The 11,811-nt window shown below is 45.9% G+C and overlaps 6 non-coding genes across 6 annotated transcripts; all 6 read right to left on the reverse strand.

Moving 5' to 3' along the window:
* Positions 1–715: 715 nt before the first annotated feature.
* On the reverse strand, positions 716–797 carry Trnas-gcu. The gene has a single exon. It is a non-coding gene; the product is annotated as a tRNA-Ser (tRNA).
* Positions 798–1,619: 822 nt separating this feature from the next.
* Trnas-gcu lies at positions 1,620–1,701 on the reverse strand. The gene has a single exon. It is a non-coding gene; the product is annotated as a tRNA-Ser (tRNA).
* Positions 1,702–2,523: 822 nt separating this feature from the next.
* On the reverse strand, positions 2,524–2,605 carry Trnas-gcu. Its single transcript has one exon. It is a non-coding gene; the product is annotated as a tRNA-Ser (tRNA).
* An 822-nt stretch (positions 2,606–3,427) lies between these two features.
* Trnas-gcu lies at positions 3,428–3,509 on the reverse strand. Its single transcript has one exon. It is a non-coding gene; the product is annotated as a tRNA-Ser (tRNA).
* An 800-nt stretch (positions 3,510–4,309) lies between these two features.
* On the reverse strand, positions 4,310–4,391 carry Trnas-gcu. Its single transcript has one exon. It is a non-coding gene; the product is annotated as a tRNA-Ser (tRNA).
* A 6,611-nt stretch (positions 4,392–11,002) lies between these two features.
* On the reverse strand, positions 11,003–11,084 carry Trnas-gcu. The gene has a single exon. It is a non-coding gene; the product is annotated as a tRNA-Ser (tRNA).
* Positions 11,085–11,811: the final 727 nt, after the last annotated feature.

Consider the following 11,811-nt stretch of genomic DNA (forward strand, 5'->3'; position numbering starts at 1 on the left):
GCAGTGCAGCTGACCAAGCTCCCACTCGTGAATCATTTAATGATGGCATCCGTCCACGTTGGTATCCGATCGGAGGAAAGTAGTCGGCCCACTTACTTACTGCAGAAATAAGCACCGAATCGTCGTGTAGCGTTGTCTAATGCAAATGAAAAATGTCCTGTGCATTCAGTATAACAACTACTGCAACGCCGCGATTATCTCGATTCGAAACATTTATTTGTCACCTTCGTTGACCTCATAGCTGATGTTGCTTTCAAGTTTCTTTCGAAGAGCAAACCACGTTCTTCGTAGCCGAATTGTGAGACCAGAGGTTCCTGCTGTTGGTGATGGAGCCAGGCCCTATCAGATCGCTTCCGTATACGGCGGCCGGATGGAAAGCAAACTGTCGAAAGGCGACAGTTGCGCTACGGTTGGAGGTATTATAGGCTCGATACGTTAAAATGACTGCGATAAGTAAGCACTTAAATATGAATGAGAACGCACCGTTCCCAAACACCACCATGGTGCCAAACTTCGATTCGTTTATAGATCTTGAGATGATGTTTGATTCGAAAGACGTACGCTATCGAATGTTGTGTATTTCCAATTGGTAGGCGGTTTAGTTTCGTATTTCTTACGGATGTTAACTTTCACCTACACGTTCCATTGCTACTACTGAGTGGCGTTTCGCATGTAGAAGGCGTGATCCGAAATGGGTGCTTTACGTAAAATTCTTCGACGAGGATGGGATTCGAACCCACGCGTGCAGAGCACATTGCATTAGCAGTCCAACGCCTTAACCACTCGGCCACCTCGTCTGATGCATCGGAAACTGCGTCCCTCGCTAGTCCTTACGGAAAGAAGTCGTTTGTCGATTCGAAATCGCATCGTACTGTGGCTGGTGTACACGCTGTAACGCCCTGCTGCAGTGCAGCTGACCAAGCTCCCACTCGTGAATCATTTAATGATGGCATCCGTCCACGTTGGTATCCGATCGGAGGAAAGTAGTCGGCCCACTTACTTACTGCAGAAATAAGCACCGAATCGTCGTGTAGCGTTGTCTAATGCAAATGAAAAATGTCCTGTGCATTCAGTATAACAACTACTGCAACGCCGCGATTATCTCGATTCGAAACATTTATTTGTCACCTTCGTTGACCTCATCGCTGATGTTGCTTTCAAGTTTCTTTCGAAGAGCAAACCACGTTCTTCGTAGCCGAATTGTGAGACCAGAGGTTCCTGCTGTTGGTGATGGAGCCAGGCCCTATCAGATCGCTTCCGTATACGGCGGCCGGATGGAAAGCAAACTGTCGAAAGGCGACAGTTGCGCTACGGTTGGAGGTATTATAGGCTCGATACGTTAAAATGACTGCGATAAGTAAGCACTTAAATATGAATGAGAACGCACCGTTCCCAAACACCACCATGGTGCCAAACTTCGATTCGTTTATAGATCTTGAGATGATGTTTGATTCGAAAGACGTACGCTATCGAATGTTGTGTATTTCCAATTGGTAGGCGGTTTAGTTTCGTATTTCTTACGGATGTTAACTTTCACCTACACGTTCCATTGCTACTACTGAGTGGCGTTTCGCATGTAGAAGGCGTGATCCGAAATGGGTGCTTTACGTAAAATTCTTCGACGAGGATGGGATTCGAACCCACGCGTGCAGAGCACATTGGATTAGCAGTCCAACGCCTTAACCACTCGGCCACCTCGTCTGATGCATCGGAAACTGCGTCCCTCGCTAGTCCTTACGGAAAGAAGTCGTTTGTCGATTCGAAATCGCATCGTACTGTGGCTGGTGTACACGCTGTAACGCCCTGCTGCAGTGCAGCTGACCAAGCTCCCACTCGTGAATCATTTAATGATGGCATCCGTCCACGTTGGTATCCGATCGGAGGAAAGTAGTCGGCCCACTTACTTACTGCAGAAATAAGCACCGAATCGTCGTGTAGCGTTGTCTAATGCAAATGAAAAATGTCCTGTGCATTCAGTATAACAACTACTGCAACGCCGCGATTATCTCGATTCGAAACATTTATTTGTCACCTTCGTTGACCTCATCGCTGATGTTGCTTTCAAGTTTCTTTCGAAGAGCAAACCACGTTCTTCGTAGCCGAATTGTGAGACCAGAGGTTCCTGCTGTTGGTGATGGAGCCAGGCCCTATCAGATCGCTTCCGTATACGGCGGCCGGATGGAAAGCAAACTGTCGAAAGGCGACAGTTGCGCTACGGTTGAAGGTATTATAGGCTCGATACGTTAAAATGACTGCGATAAGTAAGCACTTAAATATGAATGAGAACGCACCGTTCCCAAACACCACCATGGTGCCAAACTTCGATTCGTTTATAGATCTTGAGATGATGTTTGATTCGAAAGACGTACGCTATCGAATGTTGTGTATTTCCAATTGGTAGGCGGTTTAGTTTCGTATTTCTTACGGATGTTAACTTTCACCTACACGTTCCATTGCTACTACTGAGTGGCGTTTCGCATGTAGAAGGCGTGATCCGAAATGGGTGCTTTACGTAAAATTCTTCGACGAGGATGGGATTCGAACCCACGCGTGCAGAGCACATTGGATTAGCAGTCCAACGCCTTAACCACTCGGCCACCTCGTCTGATGCATCGGAAACTGCGTCCCTCGCTAGTCCTTACGGAAAGAAGTCGTTTGTCGATTCGAAATCGCATCGTACTGTGGCTGGTGTACACGCTGTAACGCCCTGCTGCAGTGCAGCTGACCAAGCTCCCACTCGTGAATCATTTAATGATGGCATCCGTCCACGTTGGTATCCGATCGGAGGAAAGTAGTCGGCCCACTTACTTACTGCAGAAATAAGCACCGAATCGTCGTGTAGCGTTGTCTAATGCAAATGAAAAATGTCCTGTGCATTCAGTATAACAACTACTGCAACGCCGCGATTATCTCGATTCGAAACATTTATTTGTCACCTTCGTTGACCTCATCGCTGATGTTGCTTTCAAGTTTCTTTCGAAGAGCAAACCACGTTCTTCGTAGCCGAATTGTGAGACCAGAGGTTCCTGCTGTTGGTGATGGAGCCAGGCCCTATCAGATCGCTTCCGTATACGGCGGCCGGATGGAAAGCAAACTGTCGAAAGGCGACAGTTGCGCTACGGTTGAAGGTATTATAGGCTCGATACGTTAAAATGACTGCGATAAGTAAGCACTTAAATATGAATGAGAACGCACCGTTCCCAAACACCACCATGGTGCCAAACTTCGATTCGTTTATAGATCTTGAGATGATGTTTGATTCGAAAGACGTACGCTATCGAATGTTGTGTATTTCCAATTGGTAGGCGGTTTAGTTTCGTATTTCTTACGGATGTTAACTTTCACCTACACGTTCCATTGCTACTACTGAGTGGCGTTTCGCATGTAGAAGGCGTGATCCGAAATGGGTGCTTTACGTAAAATTCTTCGACGAGGATGGGATTCGAACCCACGCGTGCAGAGCACATTGCATTAGCAGTCCAACGCCTTAACCACTCGGCCACCTCGTCTGATGCATCGGAAACTGCGTCCCTCGCTAGTCCTTACGGAAAGAAGTCGTTTGTCGATTCGAAATCGCATCGTACTGTGGCTGGTGTACACGCTGTAACGCCCTGCTGCAGTGCAGCTGACCAAGCTCCCACTCGTGAATCATTTAATGATGGCATCCGTCCACGTTGGTATCCGATCGGAGGAAAGTAGTCGGCCCACTTACTTACTGCAGAAATAAGCACCGAATCGTCGTGTAGCGTTGTCTAATGCAAATGAAAAATGTCCTGTGCATTCAGTATAACAACTACTGCAACGCCGCGATTATCTCGATTCGAAACATTTATTTGTCACCTTCGTTGACCTCATAGCTGATGTTGCTTTCAAGTTTCTTTCGAAGAGCAAACCACGTTCTTCGTAGCCGAATTGTGAGACCAGAGGTTCCTGCTGTTGGCGATGGAGCCAGGCCCTATCAGATCGCTTCCGTATACGGCGGCCGGATGGAAAGCAAACTGTCGTTGGAGGTATTATAGGCTCGATACGTTAATATGACTGCGATAAGTAAGCACTTAAATATGAATGAGAACGCACCGTTCCCAAACACCACCATGGTGCCAAACTTCGATTCGTTTATAGATCTTGAGATGATGTTTGATTCGAAAGACGTACGCTATCGAATGTTGTGTATTTCCAATTGGTAGGCGGTTTAGTTTCGTATTTCTTACGGATGTTAACTTTCACCTACACGTTCCATTGCTACTACTGAGTGGCGTTTCGCATGTAGAAGGCGTGATCCGAAATGGGTGCTTTACGTAAAATTCTTCGACGAGGATGGGATTCGAACCCACGCGTGCAGAGCACATTGGATTAGCAGTCCAACGCCTTAACCACTCGGCCACCTTTTTTTTTTTTTTTTTTTTTTTTTTTTTTTTTTTTTTTTTTTTTTTGAACCTGTTCCCGCGTAATTTACCTGTTTTCCCGCATGTACGAAATTGGTAGTTTTGGAATATTTAAAATGCATTGTCAGATGTGGGGTTCGAACCCACGCTCCCCTTAGGGAACCAGAGCTTAAATCTGGCGCCTTAGACCGCTTTTTTTTTTTATTTGTTTCCACGGACATTATGAACAGAAACAACGCACGCTACCGCTTTTTTTTTTTTTTCCTTAACCACTTTCTTTTTTTTTTTTAGTCAGACGCCTTAACCACTTTTTTTTTTTTTGTGACAGGATTCGAACCTGCAATCTTCGGATCCGAAGTCCGACGCCTTATCCATTTTTTTTTTTTTTTTTGCTCTACCACTTTTTTTTTATCCATTTTTTTATGCTTTATCCATTTTTTTTTTTTTGTATTTCTTTCACTGTAATGACCCAGTGCAGCTCGGGGGAGGCGCGTTGGGCAGGGGTCGAAACCCGAGGCCTGGCCATGACGTCTCCTCCTCCCTGCACTGAAGCACAGTGGCACCAATACGTAGTAATGTTCCTTGGTTCAGAGTCTTATGATACTTATATGTGGACACGGGGCTTGTGATGCAGTGTCTATCCAAACAGGGAAAAGCTTGGCAGGAAAGCAAAATAAGTAAGAGCTAGCGAGAATGTCTTCCCTATCATGAAGTGAGATCAGTATGCCCCTATACCGGTGCCATTAATGTAACTGGCGCAGGAGCGATCAATAGAAGTGGAAACTTAACCAATCCCTTGCTTTTCGAAGACAATACTAAGCATATTCGCAAAGTCCCTCTTCAGATGTGGGAAAGATTGTTGCGTCCAGTACTCATGAAGCATGTAACCAATAAACGAAATGAAATCGGAAATACCATCACCATCAACCACTGCAAAAATGTAACGGCCAAGAAGCCACATAATGGTATTGTTCTTTGTCCCGGGATAAAAAACCGTGTCCGGCCAGCAGAGAATATCAGTTGTAAATGCCGATTCCGAGCTCCTGGTGAGTAACGCCAATTGTCGGCGCAGCCAGTACCACATGCGAAGACGGTCAGCGCAGGGAAATCGGTGTTGGAGTGTATCAACACAACCACACGTTTGACAAAGCGGAGAGACACTTAAACCTATGCGATGAAGTCGTTCGTTCGTAGGAATCAGCCGGTGAACTACCTTATACCATAGGGAGGCAACAGGTGCTGAATAAACGGGTAAGCTAATATTCGTCCATATGTGACGCCAATTAAAACGGGGATATTGCAAAACAATCGGGATGGAAGAAGAAGACCTGTGCCATTTGTCAAGCAGTGTTCGCATAGTAAAAACAGGACCACGTTGGAAGTGGAGATCCAGATAACTAATCTCAATGTAGAAGTCCCGAACATGCCGTAGCTTCGCATTTAGAGGCCCTACGTTAATAGGCGGTGACAAGCTCGCAGGACGAACGACATGGAATAATCGCGAAGTAACAGTCGGGGACTCAGAAAATAAAAGATGGAGGGTGCGCTTAACATAAAGGGCCGCAGCCTTGACACGGACATCGGTGAACGACAAGCCGCCCGCAAGACGCGGCTTCGTAAGAACATCACAACGTAATTTAAAAATGTGCCCCCGCCAAATATATCTGTTGATAAGCTGGACCATTTTTGCACCCTGCATTCGGGGAAGCGGAAACAACTGAGCAACGTAATATACTTTACATAAAACATAAGTGTCTAATACACGCTTTTTTTGCAGTAGCGGTATCGAACGCCATGAGTGTTCGAATAAAACACCTTGAAGCTTGGAAATGGCCACTTGCCAATTTTTTGCAGCCATACGAAGAGGACACCGTTCAAGATAGATGCCTAAATGTGTATGGTGTTCAACAGCCGTAACCCACGGAACAACCACATTTTCAAAGCCCCGCAAATTCAGAAGTTTGCTTTTACGGGGGTTGAGACGAGAACCGGAGGCCGCAGAAAATTTATCTAGTTCCATTTTCAACTGCGGCACTTCTGCGGCGGAACGAAGCAAAACAACCAAATCATCAGCATAAGCTGTTGCTGTCAGGGTAACCCCAGAAATCGTAAGACCACGAAGTGTCGAGTAGAGACGAGAGAGGAGTGGTTGAAGGGAGAGAGCATAAAGGGTCATGGATAAAGGGCTACCTTGCGGGACGCCACGTTTAATATCAATGACCTTCGTGAGCTGGCCATTAATGTCAATCTTAGCAGAAATACCAGTCGTCATATTCTTAAGTGCCAGCAGCGCCTTTTCATTAAAACCGAGTCGGCGCAGCAGAAGCTCTAAAAACGAATGGGACACACGATCAAAAGCCTTACTAAAATCAAGAAATAAAAGCGCACAGGAAATATTGGTGACAGCGACAATCGACACGACATCACGATACCCCGCCAGAGGAGTCAATATGGAGCGCCCTGGAAAGCAGCTTTGACAAGGAGTTATCACAGGTGTAAGCAAGAGGGATAGACGTGCATTAACAGCCCTAGCAGCCGTCTTATAATCAAAATTTAAAAGGGTTAAAGGACGAAAGTCACTAGCTGTCTTCAAACCAGCAGATTTTGGTATCAGGACAACCGTACCTCTCTTGAAATCGGCTGGAATTGTGCCACCATTCAAGATTTCATTTACAATATCCGTAAAAACAGGCCCTATAATAGTCCAAAAGCGAACAAAAAATTCCTTAGGAAGGCCATCCGGACCAGGAGATTTGTGAGATGGTGAACAAGCAATGAAAGCTGAAATTTCATCTGCAGTAAAAGGAGCTAAAAATTCCACATTATGGTCCTCTGTTAAAACTGATGGGATAGCAGTTAAAATCTCGTCAACATCAAGCGGATCAGAATCAGCCACAGCATATAAGGTCTCATAGTAGCAGGTAAGTTCATGGGTTATTTGATTCTGTAAGGTAAGCCGGCAACCATCAGCTGCCATAAGGCCGTCAATCAATACACGTCGACGGTTCTGGTGGTGACGAAACAGGTGGTACATGGAAGTCATTTCATGTGCTAAGGTGGACGGCGGTTTAGATTTAATCTTCAATCCTTCCATCTGAAGCCGTTTAATACTAAGGAGCTTGGCTTTAATTTTCCGAATCTCAGAAAGGTGGGCACCTGTCATTCGAGAAGTATCATAAAGTTCGCGAAGCACCGAATAATAATACTCAAAAGTCAGTTTCAGATCTCGCGCTCTATTATAACTGTAGGACATTAAAGTGCGACGGAGTTTTGGCTTCGCACAGTGGATCCACCAGTGAAGCTTAGCCGGATAGTATCGCAGAGAACGTAAACACATGTCCCACGCCGTCTGTATTAGAGGTTCGATGTCAGGGTCATCGAGCAAGGAGACATTTAATTTCCACAGCGGCCGATAAAGTTTAAGAGGCTGACGCTCCAAATTAATTATAACCGCAAGGGCACAATGATCCGTAAAACTGGCTGGAATAACATCTACATTTAAAACAGAAACACTAAGGGGATCAGAAATATACAATCGGTCCAGTCGACTACTTGACGTGGCAGTAAAAAATGTAAATTTAACTAAAGTGGGGTGTTTAACCTCCCACGCATCGCGTAGTCGTAGTTGACGTACAAGAGAATGTAGCTCGAAACAATAATTAAAATGAGGGGATTGGTCCTTAGCTTGTAATACACAATTAAAATCACCCCCTAATATCAAAGTCGCAGGATTTTTGCGTAAAAGATAAATCAGATCCTCTTTATAAAAACGAGACCTTTCCTGCCGTTTGCTGGAACCAGAGGGGGCGTAAATATTAACCAAGGTTGTGTCAAATAATCGACAACCAATACCCCTTCCCGAGTCTAAGAGCTCAATTTCGGTAACGGGGATACCGTCACGAATTAGTAAGGCAGTACCTGTGGAAAACTCAGGCGCAAAATTTATAATAGTGCGAAAGCCAGGAACAAACAGGTGTGCAACGGAGACTTCCTGCAGGAAAACAACGTCAGCTGCAGAGTCATAAATGAACTGCTGCAGTGACGCTAACTTCAGAGCAGATTGAATGCTATTTATATTTAAGGTAATAAACGTGTACGCCTGCAACATCAACAAAAAAAAGGGAAAATGAACCCTAATTACACCACATTAGAAGCAACTACATCCAGATCATCAACATCAGACATGGCAGAGGGTGATTGCCCGGAATCAACGGAATCAGAGTCATCCTTGGCATGCTTGTGTTTTTTCCGCACCGCGTGAAGATTGGGGGGCACTTTCACCCGACGGCGTATCTGATGCACACCAGATTCAAGAGCAGGAGGAGTGGGGGGTTCGAGATCAGGCACGTCAACCAAGGCATCCGAAGGATTAGCAGGGCGAGAGGAATCAGAAGAAGGAGCAAGCAAGGGGAAAACTGCATCAGGAACATCGGCACCGGCATCAGAAGGTGTAGGTATTGGAGTGTAGGAGGTGGAGAGATAGGGTTGGAATCCGCTGAAGCGGAGCGCGCAGTTCTAGAAGCGATTTTCCGACAACCAGCTGTCTGCACCGAAGTGTCGTCAACATGTTGTGATGCCTGTGTCGGGGGGGATGTCAACACCACCTCGACCGAATGTTGGGGCTCTTGCGCCGACGGCGTGGCAGCAAGTTTGACGTCATCAGGCAAAGCAGGAGACACAGTGGGAACAGAATCCAAAACAAGAATGGGAGATTCCGGAAGTCTCTCGTCAGATCCGCAAACCGGCTGCGAAACAGCAGCTTCGTCATCAGTGCTACCGGTATCACTAGCACGACGGCGTTTGTTATTGGAAACAGACGGGATCGGTGTAGAAGCAGCCGATACATCTGGGCGAGTGGGTAACGGGGGAAAACCTGCATCAGAGGAAGGTGTCACCCGTTGTGAAGAATCTACTGCAGGAGGCTGACAGGAGACAGTGGAGGAAGCTGCTGGCACAAGATCGGCAACCGTCAATTTGCGGCGTTGTGCTAGCCCATTTTTAAGCACAAACACCCGCTTAGGGCAATTAGCACGAACATGACCATTTTCATTACATAGAAAACACGTACCAACTTGCCCCTCATAAGTAAGATGAACACGATAACCACATACAACCAGATGGGACGGTATATTCGACTTAATATGCATTTCAACCGATCTGACACCATTATAACATTGCAGCTTATGTTGTGCAGACCAACGTTCATTTCGAATTGACCGAACGGTACCATAACCAAGCAAAGCTTCCTTGAGGTAACTGTTTTCAACTTCAGGGGGTAAATTATAAACCCGAACTGTGGTATACGTAATTTCAGCATTTGAAACAGTAACACTGCTAACAGAACCATCTCTATGACGGAACGACACTTGCTCACAATGTTTAAGTAAAATCTTATCTAGCAAAACCGGGTTCAACAATTTCACAAAAAAACAGTAAAGTTCTGTGTCAAAATACGCCGTATGTACCTGGTCCGATGTAATGCCAATCGTATCCACAATCCATTCGTGAATTTCCAACGAAGTTGGTTGGACATTCCTGGTGGCCTTGTTAAACTGAAAACTGAGAGTACACTTCCGCGGAAACAACCGGGAAGCCATAACACTTAATTAATGCGGCAAAAGCCGCTATACAACACAAGACACAACACAAACACTAAGGCGACGAAACAACGAAGAAAAGAAGACAAAGAAACGTCACACACAGAAAGTAAATAGTCACAACCCGAGGGAAACGGCGGATCGAATACACAGCACGTGCGATCGCTGTCGCGTCTCAAGCGGAACTGCCACCTCGTCTGATGCATCGGAAACTGCGTCCCTCGCTAGTCCTTACGGAAAGAAGTCGTTTGTCGATTCGAAATCGCATCGTACTGTGGCTGGTGTACACGCTGTAACGCACTGCTGCAGTGCAGCTGACCAAGCTCCCACTCGTGAATCATTTAATGATGGCATCCGTCCACGTTGGTATCCGATCGGAGGAAAGTAGTCGGCCCACTTACTTACTGCAGAAATAAGCACCGAATCGTCGTGTAGCGTTGTCTAATGCAAATGAAAAATGTCCTGTGCATTCAGTATAACAACTACTGCAACGCCGCGATTATCTCGATTCGAAACATTTATTTGTCACCTTCGTTGACCTCATCGCTGATGTTGCTTTCAAGTTTCTTTCGAAGAGCAAACCACGTTCTTCGTAGCCGAATTGTGAGACCAGAGGTTCCTGCTGTTGGCGATGGAGCCAGGCCCTATCAGATCGCTTCCGTATACGGCGGCCGGATGGAAAGCAAACTGTCGAAAGGCGACAGTTGCGCTACGGTTGGAGGTATTATAGGCTCGATACGTTAAAATGACTGCGATAAGTAAGCACTTAAATATGAATGAGAACGCACCGTTCCCAAACACCACCATGGTGCCAAACTTCGATTCGTTTATAGATCTTGAGATGATGTTTGATTCGAAAGACGTACGCTATCGAATGTTGTGTATTTCCAATTGGTAGGCGGTTTAGTTTCGTATTTCTTACGGATGTTAACTTTCACCTACACGTTCCATTGCTACTACTGAGTGGCGTTTCGCATGTAGAAGGCGTAATCCGAAATGGGTGCTTTACGTAAAATTCTTCGACGAGGATGGGATTCGAACCCACGCGTGCAGAGCACATTGGATTAGCAGTCCAACGCCTTAACCTCTCGGCCACCTCGTCTGATGCATCGGAACTGCGTCCCTCGCTAGTCCTTACGGAAAGAAGTCGTTTGTCGATTCGAAATCGCATCGTACTGTGGCTGGTGTACACGCTGTAACGCCCTGCTGCAGTGCAGCTGACCAAGCTCCCACTCGTGAATCATTTAATGATGGCATCCGTCCACGTTGGTATCCGATCGGAGGAAAGTAGTCGGCCCACTTACTTACTGCAGAAATAAGCACCGAATCGTCGTGTAGCGTTGTCTAATGCAAATGAAAAATGTCCTGTGCATTCAGTATAACAACTACTGCAACGCCGCGATTATCTCGATTCGAAACATTTATTTGTCACCTTCGTTGACCTCATCGCTGATGTTGCTTTCAAGTTTCTTTCGAAGAGCAAACCACGTTCTTCGTAGCCGAATTGTGAGACCAGAGGTTCCTGCTGTTGGCGATGGAGCCAGGCCCTATCAGATCGCTTCCGTATACGGCGGCCGGATGGAAAGCAAACTGTCGTTGGAGGTATTATAGGCTCGATACGTTAAAATGACTGCGATAAGTAAGCACTTAAATATGAATGAGAACGCACCGTTCCCAAACACCACCATGGTGCCAAACTTCGATTCGTTTATAGATCTTGAGATGATGTTTGATTCGAAAGACGTACGCTATCGAATGTTGTGTATTTCCAATTGGTAGGCGGTTTAGTTTCGTATTTCTTACGGATGTTAACTTTCACCTACACGTTC

This window comes from Schistocerca piceifrons, chromosome 2, assembly GCF_021461385.2.
Source record: "Schistocerca piceifrons isolate TAMUIC-IGC-003096 chromosome 2, iqSchPice1.1, whole genome shotgun sequence".
Lineage (NCBI taxonomy): Eukaryota > Metazoa > Arthropoda > Insecta > Orthoptera > Acrididae > Schistocerca > Schistocerca piceifrons.